Below are 23,751 nucleotides of genomic sequence, written 5' to 3'. Positions count from 1 at the left end.
TAAGAGCGGGGTACAGTGAGCTTTGATGTGGATAACGTGCTTATGATGCTCTAAAAATTTGAGCAAACAGATATTTTGCATGAATTCAACCAAAATTGCACAACAGCAAAATTCTATTACTTACATGTGGCTAATTTCTGTATTTTTTCTCAAGTAAACTCCCCAGCCATCCCTGAAACCCCTCACTGCAATAGGCCAAGTTGATTTAATTTGAAATATAAAGCAGGCTGTTGAGATTTCTCCAGTGCTTTTTTTTTTTTTCTCACTGCAACATCCGTCTCTTCTCCCATTTTAATTGCACAGTCAATTTGTACAAATTGCAATCTGTGTCACCTCCCACTGGTATAACTGGACACTAAATATCCTCCTGTGAGTCAGTCTGTTTACTCATCAGACAAGAACATAGGCTTCAAATCCACTTCTGAGTCAAGTGATACTGCATCTAATGGTGTTTTCCGACATGCATCACTGTCTTCTTCATAGATGTGTCTTTCGAATGTGAGAAAGTTGTGAAATGTGAAAACAGATCTTCTCCTGGAACAACTAATGCATTTAATCAAGATCCTTTTGTTTTGTTTTTTCTTTTTTTATTGCATCTGTCTGCAATTTGCCTTTGAAAAAAGTGTCAAGCTCAGAAGAAATCTGATCACTCAGTCAATTCAGTCCTCACATGGGGTTAAAGGATTTCTGAACCAAGAGCATCAGTCAAACCACCAGACAATCAAAGGGAATTGATAATGCAACCCAGACCAACTGCTAAAAATACACACACATAACACGCCACGGGAAATATAACACATGTAGCACGTGTTGACAACACTTCTAGTTTAAAACATCCAGATCATGGACTGCAGCGGCAGTATAAAGACAGGTAAAAGGCGCATGCATGCGTTTTTTGAATAGCGTTTTTGAAGTTACTCACCATTGAAGTTATCAATGAGTCTGTGTGCATCCATCCCAAGATAATATCCTCCCGTTAGCAAACATTTCTCTCAAAGGTCAGTGAACTACTTTCTGCTTATGTGGCTCCTTTATGTCCATGAGCCACAGTCTTCTGATGTTCTCTCATTAAAATACCACTTCTTCATCATCCTCGCTGTTTTTCCAAAATTCTCCATCCGTCCACAACTGCACGTGCTTTTTAACGGACTGGTCATAAACGAACTTGTTGTGTTGTCAGTCTGAGGATGAGGCCTGCGCCGACCGGAAGTCTCAGGAGGAGCAGCCAGGAGGTGCGGTGGTGGCGGTGGTGCACTAAAATCCCTGCACCTGACAGACGCTAGCTGATCAGGAACGAGATCCCTTTTCATCTCCACAAACACGTGTTTTCTCCTGAGCAGCGAACAGCTCGGACTCACCTGTGCAAAAGGTAAAATTGAACTCCAATAAACTTTTAAGCATTTTTCACCAAAATTTATCTCTAGGTCTGTGTAAGTCTCCCACACTAGTCTGTATGTATTCTGCTCGCTGGAACCGTCGCCGTATCTGAGTGTTTGGACTGACGTTTGGGTATTGAAGTATGGCAAGTCGTTTTAACATTTAAAATCTAGACTGGATATGCGATGCAGATATCAGTAATTCAATTTCGCCCAGACAAATAGAACATTTAAGATATCCGAATACATTCTGCCGATCCACAGTTATCATTTCAGAAATGTTCAACGTTTTGACTGGACGAAATGACGTCACTTTTCGCCTTTCATGTGTAAGGAGTGTATTTCGGAAATCCAAGATGTGAATAATGGATATCTGCCATCTGCAAATAAATTTTAGATATCTTTATTCCAATTCAAGATATATCTCAAAACGTTTTGACAAGACTATAAATACCTTTAATTCTCCTCAATTCAAGATAGCCTATCTGCAGTTTTTTTTTTTTTTTTTTTTTTTTTTCCAGATATCCAAAATCAAATTTTAATAAGGCAAAATGAATAATAGATATCTGTAAATAGAATTTTACTACTAAAATTAGAAATTAAGATAACTGAAATAGGAATTAGGGATAGTCCTAATTTCTATGTAGATATCTACAATGGGCTGCAGGGCAGCGCGACAGTTGCAGCCTTGCAGCAAGAAGGTCACTGGTTCGATACCCAACTTGGCCGGTGGGCCTTTCTGTGTGGAGTTTGCATGTTCTCCCCGTGCATGGGTGGGTACTCCGGCTTCCCCCCACTGTCCAGGAACGTGCTCACCAGGTTAATTGATCCCTCTAAATTGCACATAGGTGTGAGTGTGTGCGTGAATGGTTGTCTGTCAATGTGTCAGCCCTGTGATTGACTGGTGAACAGTCCAGGGTGTACCCCGCCTCTCGCCCAATGACAGCTGGGATAAGCTCCACCCACCCAGGACCCTGAATTGGATAAACAGTTCAGAAAATGAATGAATGAATATTTATAATCAGATAATACATATCTTGAAATAAATTTTGATGACAGGTATTTGAAATTTGAGATCTCTGTTAATTCAATTTTGTCTTGTAAAATGTAATTACAGATAACTTGAATTAGAATTATGACTGGGCGAAATTACATTGCAGATATTTGTAATTACAATTAATTTGTCCCGCTTCACACTTTGGGTGGGAGCAGATTGTTCTTTGTTATGGTCCTTTAACACCACCTGCCTAAAGAGCCGAGGAGTTTTTGATTGACATTTTAACGCTACACCCTGATCAGAGATATTTTTAATTCTCAATCTGTGTAGTCAAAATTGAATTACAGATATCTGTAATTATCATTTGAGATGTGTGAAGAGTTGAATGATGTTTCTGTGAAGTCATTGCATATATCTTTAATTCAATTTCGCCTGCTCAAAATTCAATTACAGATCTTTATGTTACATTTTACTTATTCCAAATTTATTCACAGATATCCTGATTTAAAATTCAGACTATCAAAAATGTAATTACAGCTAGACAGAAATCGATGTTGATGTTTACAATGCTAATTTCAGACAGTCAAACTTAGCTTTTAAATGTTAAAATTGCTTGCCATATTTACCTGGAGGTACATGAACGTAGGTATTGAATGGACGGAGATAGAAATGTGCTGTACAATATGATTTGAAAAACACATGGAGCACACTAAAACTCTTTATGATGGACTCACCCGGCAAGAAAAAGAGAGATATTTTTTTGAAAACAATATGCTCAATAAGCAGGAGAGACTTATAGGAGGGGTTAGCAGTGTTTTTTGCAATGTTAGAAATGTTTTTTCTCAGTCCCACCGATTAGCACACCAAAAAATGTGGCTGTAATTTACTATTTGTGTGACAAAAACCTGCAAACCCAATTCTGTTCTGGTGTGAGAGTGTCTCGAACATGTTCTAGCTCAAATTTATTGCATCACGTGAAAACACCATTTGTAGCTGAACAGCCACTAATAATGAACAGCCACTTAAGCATACTCTTCTGTGCATGGTATGATTTTTTTCCAAGCCATATTTCTTTTCTCTGATTGTGCAAGAAAACAGTATAAAGGCAGAAAAAAATACAGTGTGAATTCTTTATGAGATGTTGCCTTAGGGGTCATTTCTAAAAAGCTATATTACAATAAAAAGTGTTTGCTTGCAGTAGAACCTGAGCTCAACACTTGTTTTAAGCACTCCAATGCTGTTGATATTAATATGTAAGGTCACCATGCATAAGCTAAATATTGCCAGGGATGTTAAAAGTACAGGTACAATGAATACAAAAATATCAACAACAACAACAACAACAAAAAAATCAAACCAAATTACAGATAACTAAAGATTTTACCATGGAAAAGAACTAAAGTTATCTTGCCTGTCATCTCACCTAAATATGATTGTACTAAGGAGTTTGTGGAGCTTTATCAAGATTTTCATATCTTTGTGTTTGGGCAATTAACTTGAAACATATCACCCCCCCAAAAAAATTCAGATTGACAAATATCATATGCACTTGTTTATGAAACATAAATAGAAAAAAAAATACAATTCAAATGTTAAACATCCATCTTACACAGTTCACAGTACATTAGCAAAGTTGCCCGGGAGCACAAAAACACCTCACAAATACTGCATGACTTTGAGACTTGAAGTGTCAAGTGAACAATAATATTAGATACAGCACTTTATTTCATGGGGTGAAGAGAAGATCAAATGAAGTGTGCAGTTTGTCTCAGAGAATTAATAGGCATTACATTGAGGCTCTCCCAAGTGATGCCAGCAGCTCAGAGCCACTGCAACACCTCTCCTATGACTAATCAGTCTTTTCTAGTGGCAACAGCCTTAAGACTCCTGCATGCATTGGCAATTCATGGCAACACTATGGAAAATGACAAGATAAGGCGACAGCGTGAGTACTGTAGAAAGTGCCAGAAGCGAAGACATTTGGTGGGAGAGGAAGAAAAATGAACCTCTCTGCAAAATAAAACAGAAACACAATAAAGTTTTTCAGGACAATATTCACTTTTGTCCTTGAACTGCCACGGAGATTCAGCCCCTTTATATTGTGAAGGGAGAGAAACACATTATTATTTTGCAGGAGAAGAGTTGCTGTGATATACCGCGTCATGTACAAACACCCTCAATGCAATTTACTGGAAAATACTCATAAGCAGTAAATCTATCTGTGGTGTAGAAATGGTGTGCAGGAAGGGGAACTGCAAATAAAATGTGGCCATCCTGGAAACCTCAGGAAAGCAACGGATAAATGGTGACTGGAGTTATTTGCATAACATTGTTGTATTCCCAAAGAACCACAGACAGCATTTAAATGATTAAATTCAGTGAAATATCTTTTCCTTTGGAGGTATTTAGCATGCAAATTCTTTATACTGTTACACCCAGTGGGGGGCAGTGGTTTGTATTAGAGGGCATACGCTTTTTAAAATCAAGCCAACCAAATCAATATGCATGACTTGGAAACAGTCAACAGAATGGTGAAGGAGAGAAAAATCCATGATGGCGTAAAAAGACAGAAATGCAGCCACATTAGAGTGGTGCTTCAGCTTACTGTGATGCTAACAAGCTAACAGACAGTCTCTCAAAGAAAACTAAGGAAAACTTTTGAGTCCTTGTGTCACTCACTTTTTAATTTCAGATCAGCCCAGTCCTTGTGATGCTGAGCATGATGGTAGAGGCCATACAGAAGAGGAAAGAGCAAGCACCTGGTCAAAGGTAAGACCCTTGCTCTGTTACTGTGTGTTTGTTGTTTGCTGATGGTTGAACTAACAGATTAGCTCAGTGGTCAGTGCCTTACTAAATGTCAAGCGGTTTGAGTTTTCTCCTTATTAATTATGCTCAAAAATACCTGCAGGTGTCATTTGGTGTCAGTGAGGGTTAATTGGTGTTAAGTGGTTTGTCAAGCATTAACTAATGTTTATATTAAACCGGCTATCATATATGCCTATAGACCTGTCTCTGTGCATAGTATGTGGGTTGCTATTTTATTCAATTCTTAACAAAACAGAATGAGTAATCAATAAAGACAGTGTTGCACAGATGAGTAACTAGTATATTGTATGGTTTAAACAAGTTGCTTTTGGGTCTTTATCAGGCATTACTCTCTTCAGTAAACATCTAGCAGGGCTACTGGTTCTGGTACTACAGGCCTTTTCGTTCAGCTAATTATGCTTCATAACACATTACCAGAGTGGGACAACGTGCAAGAAGACTAAAGGGGACGAATAGATCAGAGGAGGCGTCAAACATGTCATGTGGAACACTGAAAATGTTTAATGCCTGCAACCTCACCATGTTTTGATTACTGTGCAGACACAATCAAGTTGCAGAGTGGGGCTTAACTTCAACATAATAAACAAAATCCGATTCTCAGGCCTTTGAGGCAAACCATATTATTTCCCGATGGTGATCAATTAGCTTTTATGATAAAGCTGAGGGTTTTTGTTCCAGAAGAACCAACTCCATTCTCTGAAGGAGAGACTCAAATTGTACTTACTGTATGACAGTTATTTTGACCAAACCATAACTGTATTAAGTGCCGTTTCTTAAAAGCAGAAGTTTAACACAGATGATAACAGAGAAGGAATTAAGACAGGGAGAAGTGTTGTGGAAAAGTTGGTGATCCAATGCTCACACTGGCTGTTGCACCAAGTCTTTGATTTGTTTCCAAGCTAGTAATTTGGAAGAAATGGGTTAATCCATCCACATCACTAGCCTTTATGCATAAGGACATCCCTATTGATTCTTTACATTAATGCCAGGTCTTCTGGACCTTAGGTCAACTATTTGGCCCAGCTATCTTACCTTAGCAGATAGACAACAGTTTCCCAAGAAAGCTCTGATTCAGGATGTTCCACTTGAATTTTTACCTAAGAAGTGAACACACAACAAACTGTACCATACTGTCTTGCACAAGATTCCTATTCAAGACATGTTATGTATCTCCTAATGTTTAGTTTAGTTTAGTTTAGACAACTTTTTGTTTTTATCCCAATGGGCAATTCTGATTTTGCAGTCCAATGTAATGTACCAAAAGAAATATAGAAAAAAATAGTTAACTAGCTTGATACTAACATACAAATTGCATCAACATGCTAGCGGTTAGCATACATTGGTATAACTTCAGAATTTCAACTCTTATCAAAGAAATATGACAGTTACTCTTTGTAAACAATACTGAGAACTTTTAAGTGCCAAAATACCAACAGGTAGATGTTTTCCAATTTTGAAGACAGAAGAAAAGGTATGTGGAGGCTCACACGTTTCAGCATAACTAACCTCTTAACAACTAAAAGCACTACTGTAAGCACTTAAAGACACTAGATGGCCTAGTCAGTCAATAACATATATAAAAAACAGTACATTGATGTCATGTGATGTGCGATTTTTATTTTTTATTATTCATAAGTTCTAGATATCCAGAGCCTGTGACCAATTTCATATTTACTTATAAACCCGTAGAGCCCACTTTTTGTACAGAGAAAATTCACAGGAAGAATTCATAAGAAAACCAATAAAGGATAGGATCAAAAAGTAGAATCAATAAGGGCATTGGTATCAGAAAACTCTTATCAAAACCCATCCCTAAGCTAGTTGCACAAGAAAGGGGTTGGCTATGATTCACAGTTACTCCCTTTCCAATGCTGGCTGTTTGTGATGTACTGGTTCTACAGGCTTAGTAGAGATTTAGTATGTGAGGGTTTTTTTGTTTGTTTTGTTTTGTTTTGTTTTGTTTTGTTTTTTTGTTTTTTGTTTTTTTGAGGGGGTGGGGTATTCAGGATGTACTTATAGCACAGTTCTTCTTGTTTCCCAAGTTGCCCTCCCCAGTCTTCAGACATCAAAGCACTGCAGAAAGCACCACATACTTGCATCACTGAGTAAAACTTAATTCACTAGATGGAATTGACCTGAGTGTGGCCATGTTTTCTCAGGTTTCACAAGTTTCATGTAGACCTTTTCTGTGTAATTCTGTCAATTAAACCTTTTTTAAAACCTCTTAAAAGGTCAAAGCTGACAAGGTGCAGAAAACATGCTGTTTAGATTGGTCTAATTTGACTTGAGACTTCCACTGATACAGCTGGGGTTGCAGTTTCTTAAGAGAACACACAATGACATCCGTGAATACATTAAAGGTTTTTTGTCCCTAACAGAGAAAAGTGAACATATGATGAAATAAACAAGCGCCTTCTTTTGTGGAGTTGTTCTGTTAGTTCAGGCAGGTAACATCTCATTCCTGTTGTTGTACTTAGAGCAAGAAGCACAGACGTGTTCCAGTTGGACTATAATGTTTGCTGCTCCAGCTCCTCATCTCTAATTATAAAATGCCAAACTTCATCTCTCTGTTTCTCTTTCTGGTGGGCTGACAGCGAGGCTGTTCATGCTTCATGGCACTTTGCCCTCTAAAGCTATTTCCCCCATAGCCCAACCCAATACTGGCTGGAATAAGAAATTCCAAAGCTTCTGTAAACATACAAATGTCTGACAAGCCTACTTCCAATTTCTCAGATACAGGCCTGGGAGTTATTATGGAAAAACAAGCTACGATCTCACTGTGCATTAACAAGGAAAAAGACTTTCCTTCCGGTCCTGTACACCAAAGAGGGAATACTTCATGTAGAGAGCTGAATAATAAATATCTGGTTGATTCATGTTTCCTCAACAAAACACCATTTAACAGGTTAAAAACTGCCTCTGTGGGAAGTTTGCTGAAAATGATGGCAATAATTGGCATTTATGGAGCCAGTGTTTACCTTTTAGGATTATCTCAGCTGGGGTCAGCCCCATGCCTCGCTACAACTTGAGTGAATTTGCCCCCTCTGTACGAGCAGGCCTTGAAGAGGTCAGAAAACCATGTCAATGTGTCCCTCAGCTTAATTCTATTACGCACAGGTTCAAGCTCCAAATTAAAATGCAAATTACCTCCATAATAAAAGTGAGCGAGAGTACAGGCAGAGATAAGGTACATCCTTCCCTTTCATTGGCAGCGCTTATGAAGTACAAACCTCCTTTTAATGTAAAACTTAATTTAATTCTGAAGAACAAAGTGTCTCAGAACACATTGTCTCACTACAGGTTCTGTCTGACTTGTGTCATGTTTGAAACAAAAGAGAATGATGGCTTCAAAGTGGGAGCTGAGTCTCATTTCTTGACTGGATAACACAGGCAGTTTCTAGGCATTTGTGTTTGTTAAGATATGACCTACTACATTTTTGCTGTATCATGGAGAATTTTTAAACATAAATCTCCATATGGTTCTTAATATAATTCAAAATCATTCAAATGTGACCTGAAACTGCCAAAGGTAAGCAGATAAACCTGAATTTTCTGTTTAAAGGCACGACACCATTATGACAAATAAGATACAGTGGGATCCAATGTATCATCAAGTCAGACAAAAAATCATCCAAACTTCACTCTGGAGGTAGAAACTGTCCTTTTTTTTTTAACACAGTTTGTGTTAAATTGTAAAATATGAGCACTTTTCCTTCTTATTGTTTTGCCTCCTTGCTTCCCTGCAGCTGTCTCAGTGAGAGCACTGTACCTTTTGGACACATGTAACCTAGTATATGAGGTGAATGTCGGCATCAAGGAGATAACAGCTTGACGTCTCGCCGGTCTGTTATCACCGTGCAATGCTCCAGAGCGGCACAGCTGCAGGAGCACAAGCCTTATCACTCCCAGAGCTAGGGTGAGAAAAGGAGTGGTGGATGAGACTCAAAAACCAACAAGCATGAGCCCCTCAGCCTCCCCCTAGCTCTACCCTCTGACTCCCCTCCGCTCAAATAGGCCTGCTAATGTTCTGAAGGTCCGACCTTTGCTTTTCTATAAGCGGGGAAAAAAGGAATAAACAGTGTCATAATCCAAGCTCTTTAGTCATCCAAGGACGATTAGTATGGTGCCCTACGACACCGAAGGTGACGCAGACTCTCTGATGACTCACTGCATACAAATTAAGGCTCTCGCTTTGCTAAGTACATGGACTATACACCTCAATTATAGGTCACCTCAAATATCTGAGCTGTCCATGAAGTAGTTAAAAACAGCAAAACATGACCAGCATAAACAGAGAAGAGCCTGTGCATGATACAGAGAGCGGTTCCTGAGTCATTTCAGGATGTTATTTTATTATGTTTCCTCAAAGATAGCATCATCCTGGTTATCTTCTGGCAGAAAAACAAGACAAATACGCATGAAGTTCACAGTCAAGGTAGAGTTGTTAAAAATTCAGTGTAGGTGCACTGAAACAAGTGGGGCATTTAAAGTGAATATATTTCATTTTATAAATGAACATCTGCTAAATGCCCCCGGGCTGTTCTTCACCTTTCTGGTTGATACATTAGTTTAGCCCAGCGGTAAACAATACATAATAGATAGCTCTTGTTCTCTGAAGCATTCTGGCCTATATCAAGGCCATGTGTACGAGCAATTGTTGCAAGTCACAGACTATGTGAACCGACAGTAAACTGAGGCAAGCAAGTGTTTCTGTATATATTTGGCCCTGCAGTGCCTCCTTTCTTTCCAGCTAAGGCTGTGAGTAATGTAAACTAAGGTATCAGAGAACACCCACAGCGTCATTTTATGCTCTGTCAAATGGAATGGGAGGAAAGAAATGGTGAGTGCAAACAGTGAGTCAGTGTGAGTGTATATATTGCTTAATTATATGCACATTTTCTCCTTTGGACATTTTATACAGTTTACAGAGCACTCTGGTAGCTCTCTTTTCATTTGCGTCAGTTTAACAAGACCATTGTGCTGAAAGTTACTCATCAATGAGCAGAACCTTCTTTAGGCCAATTTAGATATCTGTAAGAGTATTGTTTAAAATTTCACACATTTTATTATCAAAAGCAATTTTCTTCTCTTTTTATTTCCAGAATTGATCATTGAAAACACTACACTATACAATCAGCATGCTGATGAACTGTGATAAAATAAAGTATCTTCAAAAGTGGTAAAGACAACAGATGGATGGATGGATGGATGGATGGATGGATGGATGGATGGATGGATGGATGGATGGATGGATGGATGGATGGATGGATGAACTACTTTCTCTGCAGACCTTCCTTGGGCTGAACGAGTCACCAGTGACAGTTGTGTTGCTTCTTTTGTCTCCTGAGTAAAGTAAAAGTGTCGAATCAATTGCCATTAAGAGTAAGAAAACAATGTTTTGCATTAATTAGCGGTTGCCCATGAAGGGGGACTATTTTCCTCAGGTGACCTACTCTTTGTTTGGTGAAATAGCTTCTTCCATCTTTTACTTTTTTTTCCTTGGCCGACACCTTCAGACATTAGTGAACAACCTCCTCTCATCAACACTAGCGAAACAACTTTGATAGCCTGCAGGGAGCTTAGCCAATCAGACAACAGACAGGTCTGAAAGACTCATTCAGGAAGCTGTGCCAAAATGGCAAAGGATATAACCCTCTCTGAACCTCATAAGGCACAGTTTCTTTCCTTTAACCTTAATATTGGTGGGGACATTTCAATCATAATTGGAGAATGGAATGGACTCATCCATATGGCCCATACACAATTCTTTGTCATTAGATTCCGATGGTTGGGTCGAAAGGTCTTGAAATGGTGGTGCAGTGGTTAGAAGGTTCCTGGTTTGATTGTCTGGCTGAACAGGTCTTAGAAAAACCCTTGGGGTTTGCCCTCACTGGCATGGGTGAAAATTTTCCCTCATTTGTTGTGTATTGCAAGTGACTGCTTCTCTGCTCTTAACATGCTGGGAAACCTAGCAATTTGAATCAAGCTTGCAGTATTACTTTTTAACAGCTAACCCCCTTATAAACTCATAGATAGAGTTACTTGTTTAAAATGACAGCTATCTCCAAGCCATTTTATAGTTATAAATCCAGATGACTCCATAAGCCATACATAAAAGGTCTATGTAATTTTTGGTCTATTAAATCAGTGTCAGTTAGTATAACCCCTAATATTTGCATAGATGGAGTATATTTCCAGAGATCTGTAAAATAGACACTGATGGGTAAAATTGGAGGATAGATTATCTATGCAGGGTTTCAAATATATTTAATAAAACAATCTATATAACTCTTATAAAACATTTCTCTATCAAGATTCCAAAATGTTTTTGTCGTCAAGCTTCAAGATGATCTATCTTGAAACAAATGCAATAACTGAGGGTTAATGCGGTCAATAGTTTTATAAGATTTTAATATTAAAATAAGTTCATGGTGGAATTTGTCTTTATTGTTCAAGAATTAACATCAATTTAATCTAAAACACATTTTCTTATGATTTATAAGTAATCCTACTCCATTGAGGTCATGGATTTCAGGAAATAATTGGACTGATCCATATAAGCTCTGTTATTTTTCCTGAATGAAACCAGGCTCTCCGCTGCGGTGTTAACCTTACCACCACATGACCTTCTGTTCAGTCTCTAACATCCATTATGAAAGGCTTGGGGAAGTGCTTACTCATAGGGTTCTGGTGTTACATAAGTGGCTGTGCAGACATCGAGGGCGAGCCAAAAATTAATCGGCACGATTAATTACAAGAGCCATATGGTCAGCAGTGTCTCACTGCCATTTCCAGTTAGACTGCTCGGGAGGTGCTGGGAGGCCTGCTGACATTTGCACAAAGTCCCTGCATCCAACATCCGTGTTCAGCCGCAGTCACACAGCCACTCTCTTTCTTACACACACACACACACACACACACACACACACATACACACACACACACACACACACACACACACACACACACACACACACACACACACACACACACACACAAACATAATCTAGTTTAGGTCAAATATACTTTAATTTTACTGCATCATCGTAATGTAACTTCCTACCTGGTTGATCATTTTCTGCAAACATCTCCCTCCACATACGCGTTCATCATCAGGCCATACAGTATGAGATGTATATACAATATTTAAAAGATTGCTGAGCACTCTGAAAGGGACAAGTCATTAGAGACCTGGTTTCTGAGGGAGTCACCGGTTTCATCCTCCCCTGCATCTCGCCCCTGTGTTTGAGTTTGCCTCGGAAAATGGAAATTGAAGCTAATAACACCAGAGGAGATTCAAGAGCTTACTTAATCAAACTGACAGGTGCCCGTTCAGCGTTAAAAAACGGCAAAGCAGAGGATGGCTCCAACACACTCTGCAGAAATTAGATGGATATTGTCCTACCTGCCGAAGGCTGTATGAGTCATGGTAGACACTAGTTATATAGTGAGTGTACCGTGTATACACAGGCTGTATTAATCATGCATGCATTCCCATAGGGAGTAGATGGAGTTTGCTGCTGAACTCTGTATCTTCCTGCCGATAAACACTTTGCTTTGCCAGAGGTGCTGCAACATGTAGGAATCTCAGAATAATCGTATAAGCTGTGTACTTGTTCAAAAGGCATCAAACATTCATTTACAAACATGCATTTGGATGCGCTGTGCTGCTGCATAACAAAGGATATAGTATAGGCTCACTGTATCCTTTTGTTGGAGCTGAGAAGGACCGTCACATCACATATACTTTATCAATAATGTCTAGCTTTGTAATGTCATGCCATCAGTGGGAATCTGAGGACACTTTTTTTTTTCTAAAATAACAGCTGAAATACACCAGATGCATCTCCAGTCCATCTCCACTTAACGGATTAGATAGGTTTCTATTCAATTCAACGGGTCAACTCACAATGGAACTGTTCTGCTGCAGTCTGTCTGTGTGGCTGGTCCGTCATGTCACAGGTAATACACAGCCATCCTATTTTTTTTGGATGGGACTGTGGTGCATAAATTCAGTGTTCGAAAGATCAAGTTGGACAGGGAGTCGTGACCGGAAACTACCTAAAAACGCCCAGTGACTTTCAAAATTAAACCATGTCAGTTCAAAGTTAGCTTGACTACAACAACAAATGAACATAATGAGCGGATCAGACCAAGAGTCAACAGGTTTGAAGTTTTACAGTTACAGTAGGAAGCTGTCTGTCAGTAGCGCAGCTTGCCATACTAAACATGCAAGTGTGAGTTGACTAACGCAGTCACCACACAGCGGAACGGAATCGGACAGCAGATGCATTTGTTGTATTTGAGGCTCCATTTTTTCAGTAAGAGCAATTAATCTGATACTCTGCAGCAGAGCCATTCAGTGTTTTGGTTTTTGGATTTACTTACTTCCTGAAATGTATCAGGCAAAACTGATCCAACTGTTGATCAACAAACCACCTTTCCCCTCTTATGAAGAGATTTGGTAAATCATGCTATTGACTTTCTACAGATCCTTTTTATGATTTTGAAGAAAACCTAAGAACCAAAAATTGCAATTCGATTCCAATAAAGCCAATTTCTTTTTTGGGTGCAAACTACTAAAGTGAGCCAGAGTGAACCCTTTGTGTAACAGTCTGTTTGCAATGAAACTAGAACTAACCTGATACAGCAGAAGGGTGATTCTACACAGGAAGTAATGAACCAAAAAATTATCACGTTTGTTTTGTAGACATGCCTGGAGGGGCAAATTCAGCTTCTGACGTTTGTTTGCTATTTGTACTGTAAATAATGCAGCACATGAAAAAGAAGTCAAGGCTGGGAATTGTTTATTGCTCACCACCTGCTCCTCTCATTGCAGTCCAACCACTGCAGTGTGGTCAGAAGCAATAAAGTAGTTGTACCGTCACCTCAGATTTTAAGATTATTTCAACAAATAATCAATGAGGGACCGGCCCTCAATCAGATCACCACTCCTCGATCACTCTGGATGTTCAACCTCTTTGTGCCTGTTATCATGAATTTGCGACATACCCTGTCGGGGCTCTCTGCATCTGAGATGACCTTTGTATCCCACTAATGCCTATTGATTCATATTCTACACATATCAATGATTGTACCAAATGAACTGTGTCCCAGTATATCGGTCAGAGGGTGAACTTATTGTATCTATAATATATGTCCTATATTTAAATTTACAACCTACACTCAATTTAGCAACTGTAAGTATGCAAAAACACACAAGAACTTTTTTTTTTTTTATGTGATTGAAAATGAAACTAAGGCAGTAAGGAGTTAATATAACACTAGATCTGCTGATGTGTGGGCTGCCCAACAGAAGTCAAATGAAAGTGAGACCAAGTTATAATCTTTACTCCAATTCCATGAGCGTAAATGGGTGTCAAACTTTTTGGAAGAATTCATGAGAAGTGCAAACAAGAAAGTAACGCCAACTTGCTGCACGTTTATGTAGTTATTGCACATAGTTAGTATTATAGTTAATGTATGTGAAAAGGCTGTATGCTATGTAAAGTAAAACACCTGGAGTGGTCATAGGGCAATAAAAGTGCAGTTCATTTACATTACATCTACAGTATTTGTAACCAAACTTAGCAGACCTCCTGACCCTGCAGCTCACAGGGTTAAAGAGAAACTGAAAGCACCTTACTTAATCAGATCTCAGAGGATCAAGGGGCTTTTAATTAAATCAATTAAAAAGTCATACATAAAATTAATTCTTCATCAAAGCTAAACTAAAAGAGAACAAAAAGGAGGCAAATCCCTGCAGATAAACCGACACGGTCACTTTGACTGCAGCTCTGGTGTTCAGAGCTCATCTGATGTTGCACTGATCTGCGGTAACTATCATCCCTTGTTTATCCTATCATATTCCAGCTAGCTTTGAAAACAGTCAAAGTAGATGAGGACTTGTCAGAGCAGATCCAAATATGCTGATTTTCAGAGCAGTGATTGACAACAGCCCCTAATGCCCCGGGATATTCTGTCCTCCTACCATTCCAGGCTGATAGGATTGAATGACGGCTTTTCTCTCTCTTCAACAGCATTTTACTTATTAATCACATTGAGAGTATGAAGCGTGAAATGAAAGCCATCCCACTAAACTACTCCGGCCTTGACTAAATAAATGGTCCTCCAAGGGAAATAACTTTTCATGGGATTGGTTTGGTGGCAATTTTCAGAGACTATGCAAATTATTCCAAATATGCTGTAAATCAAATGCCGACATAAACCTGGAAGAGAATTTAACAGGCAACCTTTTTGCACAGATTCCAAAGACTATTACTAGAAAGCATTTGAAAAATAACAGAGAGTAGTCAAAGTAACGTATCAAGGTTTTGATAGATTTTCTTTTTATATGAATATGAAAACATAAACATGGGGAATGAAAAGTTGGCATGAATGCTGTTTTCCTCAAAATATTTTTATTTTTATGCATAAAAGCAACCAGATGAGCTTCATAGATTTAAAAGTGTCCGTTAAACTGACCATACAAAAATTATACAAAGCTAAAAATAAATCACAGGCACATAGTTGAATCTTACAGTAAGAAGGCCAAACTTAATTCAAATCCAGACATAGAAAATAAAAATCCTCGCAAATTTCCTCTGACACCACATTCTCCAAACAATGTAAACACAGCCTGCCCTAGTAGTGAGCAGAGCTCGGCATCAGCCTTAACATATTGTAAGAAAAATGACGCAGTTGCATCTTTTGATTCATTTAAATGAGCTCAATGAACTGTGAAAATGTTAATTTTCTTCATGGGGGCCTTTTGTGTTCCACATCCCTAAGGAAATGGCAGGAATACATTTTCACAAGTTGGACCGGCTCAAAGTTGGTTCAAATTCAAAAGTGATGTCACTCTCTGGGCAGCTGGAGAGCCTGTCTGTCTTTAAGTTCAGCTTTGCTTGACTGATCTCACACGAGGCTGTGGGTCCAATATAAAAGCTGTTCACTTTGGCTGATGATACTCTGGGGACTCACTGTATATGAAAATGCAGACTCCTTCATTAACAAAGACAGTGTTTATAGTCAGGACTGTATAACTTTTAGTCAGCACATATACTGCCTAATTAGATGGCTCACTCTTAAGTTTAAAAATAGCCCTGGCAGTCACATAAAGCAATCACCATATGTTATATGTGGGTTGCTCATTGTGTCTATGCATATCAAACTTAACACACAGCACCCTTTGTTGCATATGTTCCATGTGCACAGTCTAAAATGTGATTTACCCAAGCTCTATTGTGAGGACTTCATCACATTTATCCTCCTACTGGATGCACATGTGAAATATGGTGCACGGTCTCATTAAAGATCAGAGACTTGTTCTCTGACACAAGATAAAAAGTGTCATATATGCCCCTGGTATTCTTGGACATTGTAATGCACAAAGTGTTCGAGCTGTTATTATAAACTATGCATGTTCACGATCAACCCTGACATCTATAATTATCATTATACAATCCATCAAAGGAAATGTGACTCTCTAAGACCTTTCATCATTAAGTTCAAAGACACCATTTGATATGTCTTCCTCTTTATCTGATGGCTCTATTTGTAAAAGGCTTAAAGCTATGTAAAACTCACTTCAGTCAGAATGACACTGCCTCTCCATCTTAAAGATTTGTTCCCATCTCAGTCCTTTGTTTAAACTACTTTGCTTTTTAAACAAATAAAATCCACTTTCTCTGACACAAGATACCTGCTTCACTTGTTTTCCCATGGACATTGACGAATATACTAATTTAAGAGTACTTTGGGATACCAAATGAAGCTTAAGGAGAAGCTTAAGTTATAATGTATGGGTAGTCATTTTGAAAGTAGTGTGATTGATGGTTCAAACTGTATTTGTTTGAGAATGACTGCACTATGCACTCAGTAAGTTATCTTGAGACAGAAGTGCCACCATGTTCTGAGGTCCCTGAAAATATTTGTCTTAGTTATTTCACCATTTAAAACCCAGCCAGCACTTTCCTGTTGAGAGATGTTCAAAAGACATGGATGACCACCACTGAAAAGATGGAAAATTGGTTGTGAAGTTAATATGCACTCAAAGTCTCGTTGTGGGTGTTGACGTAACCGTTATGTTTTGGCTTAATTCTAACAGAAAATCTGCTTCTGCTACGATTTGTCACACAATCACATAAACATGGTCAGTGCATCAGAATATTGTGGAAAAGTTCGTTTTTATTAGTAGTTTAATTAAAAGATGGAAACCCATTATAGATTCAGTACACCCAAAATGCAATATTTCAAGCACATTTTTTTTGAATGTGAAAACTGTGAAATTTAGCGCATTTTGTGCTACTTACTGCTGAGAAATTTTATGGAGGTGCTCATTTAGTTTTCCCAGAAGGACCTGGCACCTGCCAACACTGCCAAGACTACCAAAAGCTGTTTAAGACATCTTCACCCAGGGATCTTTGTATCTTCTTGTAAAAGTTGCACATCTTAAGCACCAATGCATGTGTAGTTTTATGGGGAAGTCTAAAATACTGTCAGAGATGTAGCTGCAGCCATCATTAGCTGTTACCTGTCAAAACACAATCAAACAAGTTATCAGAAAATCGGACTAAGTGTTTGTTTTTTTTTCGTCTGAAACGTAGACAAATTTAAATTTATTTGGTTGGAAAATGGTTGCAAACAGTCTCATAATTTTTTACCATATGTTCCATAACATTCATCATACTATTATTTCTCAGGCATCTTAGGGAATGAAAAATTCATGCCCAGATGCTATTTAAAAATTCAGTCTCAGAGCCAACAAATTCAAAAAATTGAAAAATTTCTGAACTCTGAGTACATTTGACTTAACGCTGCAAAGAAAAAAGAGCACTGTTGCATTTATCTGATCTATCTCTGTCTCCCACCCTTTTTGACTCACATATTCTTGTGAATTGGTTGGTTATCACATGCCAATTAGTAGACTTAGTATCTAACATCAGGGTTTCTGTAAATATGGTCGCAACTTACATGCAAAATCACTGAATAGTCTGTGAGTCAAACAGATGTCTGTGTCAGTGCTTTCATAACATAATGCAGCAGGGAATAATTGCAGTTTATTCACAGTTTGTTTCCAGTTTGTTTCTTTTAATGGAAAAGAGACAAACGACCTCTCCTTGTGAGGATATTAATGCAGATCTTTACCTTTGGGTAACTTTGAGTCTGTTTTTGATGAATTAACATCAGTAAGCGATTGAAGAGGCCGTTCTGAAAGTCTCAGGTTTGTGCTCTTTTGCAATCCTGTCAGTGAAGATGAGAGCAGGTTCATGCAGTGCGGTCTGTGACAAGCCAAGGCATTGATGAGAGAAACAGCAGGGGCCACACACTCTACGTCCCATCTCCATGGTGCAACATATTAAACTCTCATTTACTGACAAAAGACATTCAGGCCTGCTGTTAGTCACACTGGTGCTACAACAAGGAGTGGCAGGATGAGAGATGGCCTCACTTTGTCTTAATCACTGTTCAACAAATCTGCTCTCTACTTTGAGCTTTTCACTGGCTTTAAATTTGAAATGCAGAAAGGACAAAACACCCCCAAAACTTGTACTGAACCCGTTTTAAACATCCCACAAGAAACTGCAGTATGCTGCTAAGCGCTCTGATTGTTTTCCTTTTTTTTTCTTTTTCAGGAAACCCAGGAAATGTAAATTTGCTGCACACATTTTTCTTCTTGTGTAGATAGAGTTGCTGTTTTCCATTTCAAACAGGAATTAGAGAGAGAATCCTTTTAGCAGAGCAGTCTAAATTCCTACAGTACAGTAAGTGGTTTGAAAGCTGTGGACCGGGATAAAAAAATGACTATCTAATGGGCGGATTTTGACATGGAAACACCCTAATCGGCTGTTGCCTCTGTTGTAAACAAAGGCGTTAAAGACAGCTTTGTCAAAGGAAACAGCCTCGTTTTATGCTGCAGCACCCATAAATGATCGGAACGCCTTTATGCCTGTCTGGTGCTTTCCTAAATGCATGTTTTCAGCGTGCAGTCATTTAATGACAGAGGTTGTTTGTATTTTCTAGAAAATTCTCGGCTCAGTTTGCTCTAAGAGGTTGTCAACTCAGACAGAACATTTAAGGCTCATGTCATGAATTACTGTCAAAAACACCTCCATCACTGTTTTTTTTCCACTCTCATATCTTCAGCTATTTATGTATGATACAACGTTTAGATATCTTTTGCAGTTTTTGAGACTTCACTGCTTAAACAGCACAAACTTTTCAGCTTTTGCTCTGAAACATCAGCTCCCAGAGTGTGGAACATCTTTGGCTGCTGTTGATAATATATGTCCCTAAGTCCTATCAAGGTTGCCAACCCTCCCTATTTTCCCGGGAGAGTCCCGAATTTCAGTGCCCCTCCCGAAAATCTCCTGGGCCCACAATTCTCCCGAATTTCTCCCGATTTCCACCTGGACAACAGTATTGCTACACCATCCTTCTCTTCTGACTGGGCGCCGTTTACGGCCGGACATTAATAACGGCTACACCTCGGCTCGGAGTCAAGCGCGGCAAACAGAACAGAAGAAGAAGAAGAAAAAGCAGACGACGAAATGAGAAAGTACTCATGTAAATTTCAGAATGAGTGGAAAAGAGAATTCCCGTTTATCCGGGACAGCGCGAAGGGGAGGGGATTGTACAGGCTGTTTTAATTTCCTTTTGATGATTACTTTTATTTCTAGCATACATTGCATAGATTGGTGGTTAATCTATGCAATGTATGCCTTTTTTGTTTTTATTTTTATTTATTGAGCATACATTGCATAGATTAACCACCAATCTATGCAATGTATGCTAGAAATTAATTAAGAATAATAATTAAGACATTTTTTTATTTACCATCTTTTGCATGGGTACTGTGGACAGCTATTAAATTTGCTATGTGACTTTACTTTGTTACTGTGGACTATTATTTTCTTCTTTGTCCAATAAATGAACTCTGTGAAATTAAAGTATTTCACTGATCTTGTTTTGTTTGTATATAAACCCCCCCCCCCTTGAAAATCTCCCTAATTCTGAGGTCTCAAGGTTGGCAAGTGTGAGTCCTATAGTGTGTATTACAGCATTAATTGAGGTAATGCAGAGCGATGTGCCTGACACATCTACGAGTTCCCACATGTCCAGGTTGTAACAGCATATGCTGAGTTGTAAGAAGACAAATTTTCTTTCCCCTTTAATCAAGACTGCCCGAGTCTGTTACAGTTCTCCAGAGGTCCATTAACTCAACAGCTTTTTACTCTCCTTGGGAAATCTTTCTTTCAGGTTACTATGTGTGTAAATGCTGAGTGGCTTCACGACACATGCATGCAAAATGCTTCTTTTGATGTTTGTTCAGGCCTCTCTTATAGAGCACAGAGCAGACTCTGATCACTGAAGAGTTTATCTTATCTCTTCTCATGCAGGCTTAAGTCTGCGAGCTCTCTTATTCTGCAGAATGGTGCTGCAACACCAGCAGTTTCAAACTGCCTTGATTCAACTGAGTGCGATATTTTCTACAACGCGAAGAGAAACCTATGCAGGGACATTTGTTTCTGCAAGATAAACACACACAATAGTCAAGTTGAACAATAACCGGGACAGATTCCCTCACTATGCCAAAGAACTACTGCTGCCTAATAAGGATGGAAGCTTTACGGAGTCAACGCAGAAAAAATTAAAATGGCAAGAATCCAGACAAAGAAAGATAAATATGCCAGAGACAGAAAATGATTTGAGCATTTCTCAGCCAGTGATAATGTGAATTTTGCCCTCGGGTGCTTTGAACATGACAAAAAAATGTTTGCTGCCACCAAACTGACTTAGTCACACTGCGTTTATGTCACATTGCGTGTTTAACAGGTAAGTAGCAAGACTAGTGATGAAATTCAGTTTATGGCGAAAGATTTGACAGAATTTCAACATTTCTTGACTCAAAGCCCAGTGTGATCCGTGTTCCAGCCTGGATTGCTTCCTTGTCTTAATGAATTCACCTTGTTCACCGTAGCTTTGGCTGGCAAACCCCAACAGGGTGTTATGCTGTGAGGAGTGTAGCATGAAGAGGGATCAGTGCCCGATGGATGAATGCAGTTCACAGCAGACATGCACATGTCAATGAACTCCGATGTCAGTAAGACACAGAGGCCTCTGCTGGACACAGTTTGGACTGTGCGACACCTCAGGGAGCAGCCGGGCATGATGGCGAGTCGGCTACACTGCCAATCGACATTTGAGATCAATAGGGGATTGTGTTGAATTCAAAGACATGGATCTTCTTCCTCAAATTCTCAGCTTTTGTGCTGCAGTGCTGTAGTTTTCTCTTTGAGCGTGCTTACCCAGAGCTAATTTCTGTTAAAATACTCTTTAAAATGCGGAATCTGGAGGCGTCACACCTGACATGGCACCTTCCTCTGTCTGTGCAGTCACAGTATGATTGTCCACTTGTGTTTTATGGGGCATCCAACACACTGTGCTGTTAATGCAGTCCTGGAAGCCATCACCAATCATCTGTGAATGTTTTAACTTTGATTATCATCTATAAACCGATATCTTTAAACAAGAGCAACTGACAATCTGTTCTGCTGCCTGCTTTGCTTTCTGGGTGAGCTCCAGAGGTGACGGTTGGCTTTATTTGATTGGCAGAGTGCTTTGTGGGCCCTTATGGTGACATTTTCTCTAAAACCTTAAAAAAACGTTTGGTGTTTTTGGTTATTTATAACTCTTCTAGATATTTAGACTTCACTCACTGAAAGCAAAATAGAAAGATAAACATTCTTCAGTTATTTGGATGAGTCCTGTTTGTATTACGAAATCTTAAACCTGTGTGGCCGGAGTTTACGTCTGATAAGACTATTATGATAAATCTTTGGTTTTAGAGTTGTGTGCTTCAAAGTTCTCATGTAATCCTTGTTGAATGGATGGATAATGACAACTGTGCTTCAGTTTTGAGTCTTCATATTTATATTCTGACACTTTCCTGTTGGCATTATGCAAACACTGTGTGTATTTCTCTCTGCACCCTGCTGTGTGTGCATATTAGTGTATTCAAATGGGATTGCATTTTGTTCTAAGCTTTGGTGCAACATTTTTCTCTTTTTTAAATAAGGACAAGACACTGTACTCAGAGGTTTTGTAAGGGGTTGATTTAAAAACACAATACTTTCTGTTTTAATATTTTTTTGTGATAAGAAAAAGGAGCTTCAGACCTTTCGAATAGAAACACATTTAACCTTGTATTTTAGAATACAACTGTTTAAGTGCACAGCTCTGTGAGGCTTGCTTTGCACAGTGCTTGTTAAGCTTATTCAGTTAAATAACAAAGGTGTTACAATTTGGACCTAATCATTTTAGAGTATAGTGCTGTTTTGCCTTTAGAGCTCAGTGAAAATCCCATCATCAATTACCAAAGCTGCCTGACAAGTTACCACAGAGTAAAACCTTTATCATAATGCAAGTCCGTTTTTAGACAACTATTCAGTCACAACAACCAAAGCAAACACAGCTATTTACTGTGTATTAATTACATTTCTCATTAGAGTTGTTGAAACAAGAACACACCAGCAGCCTTTGTGCACAGCAAACACGAACATTTGTGATCGTACTGTGTTGGTTTGATTTGTTGGCAGAAGTTGTTGATAGAATCTGATTGTTTACTGCTAACACTCAATCGCTGACAGCTCTGTAAATGCTTTTTGTGTAAAAGGGGTAATAATACACACCGGTCTCCTCAGCTGTCACAACCTCTGTTGAGAATCTGAATCTACAAAATCACATCCTTTCAGAGCATGGGTTACTAATTTGTAAAGGTAATTAAACCCGTGTATTCCATCATGCTCTCTCTAGGTGTAAGTAAAGTTGTTTTTGGTTGTCTTCAGTCACCTTCTGTTCTGTCTTTACTTGCTTTTACTGGGATAATCCCTTTTTATTTGATTTTGCACAGAATGCAGAATGCAAAGTGCTGCAACATGAAATCCAGAGATGCATCAGCTGTTTCTTAAGCTCTTATAAATGGACTTCGACAGATGTTTGAATGCTAAAAAAACACTCCACGCTGTGACATCATCTTTGATCACCTACTTCAATCTTGCTAGAGCTGGTTTCTCAGTAAAATGAGGTAACACACAGAAAAAGAAGCGTCGGCAGTAAGTCCTTTATGACCATCTCCAGGGTCGGGCTGAACCATTTGGGAAAATAATCTAATTGCGATTTTTTCAGACCAATATTGTGATTGCGTTTTAGCATATGATTTTTGGGGGTACATTTATCTTCTGCATTATTCACTAAACATGAGCAATAAATCATTCAATAAAATGACCAACAATGTACGAAGGATACTGTCGACATATGAACAATTCTTCTTCTTTCCAATAGGCCAGGTCTACATGTTGTGATGAATTAAGATGAATTGATCACAAAATGAGTGAATAGATATAAATAACATATCTTTATTGAACTATTACAATCACAGCAGAATATTGACTGATTGATTTAACTTCAAGCCTTGTAGACATGTAATTTAGTTATCATTAATTACCTTAGATAAAATCAGAGAAAGGAACAAAGCACTGCAGAACAACA

The 23,751-nt window shown here is 38.7% G+C and overlaps 1 protein-coding gene across 3 annotated transcripts in view; it reads left to right on the top strand.

Annotated features, from left to right (window-relative positions):
• Positions 1–1,291: 1,291 nt before the first annotated feature.
• LOC141793988 (glutamate receptor 3) overlaps positions 1,292–23,751 on the top strand; it is a 142,566-nt gene continuing 120,106 nt past the window's right edge. For all 3 annotated transcript variants that reach the window (XR_012598452.1, XM_074674906.1, XM_074674905.1), the window contains exons 1-2: positions 1,292–1,369; positions 5,066–5,142. The gene's annotated coding sequence lies outside the window, so the exon portion shown is untranslated. The remainder of the gene's footprint in view (positions 1,370–5,065; positions 5,143–23,751) is intronic.

Source organism: Halichoeres trimaculatus, unplaced genomic scaffold, assembly GCF_033239565.1.
Source record: "Halichoeres trimaculatus isolate MK-OKI-2021-1 unplaced genomic scaffold, fHalTri1.1 fHalTri1_scaffold_7, whole genome shotgun sequence".
Taxonomy (NCBI): Eukaryota; Metazoa; Chordata; class Actinopteri; order Labriformes; family Labridae; genus Halichoeres; species Halichoeres trimaculatus.
Note: the sequence above shows the minus strand (reverse complement) of the source record. Positions and strands in the feature narration are given on the sequence as shown.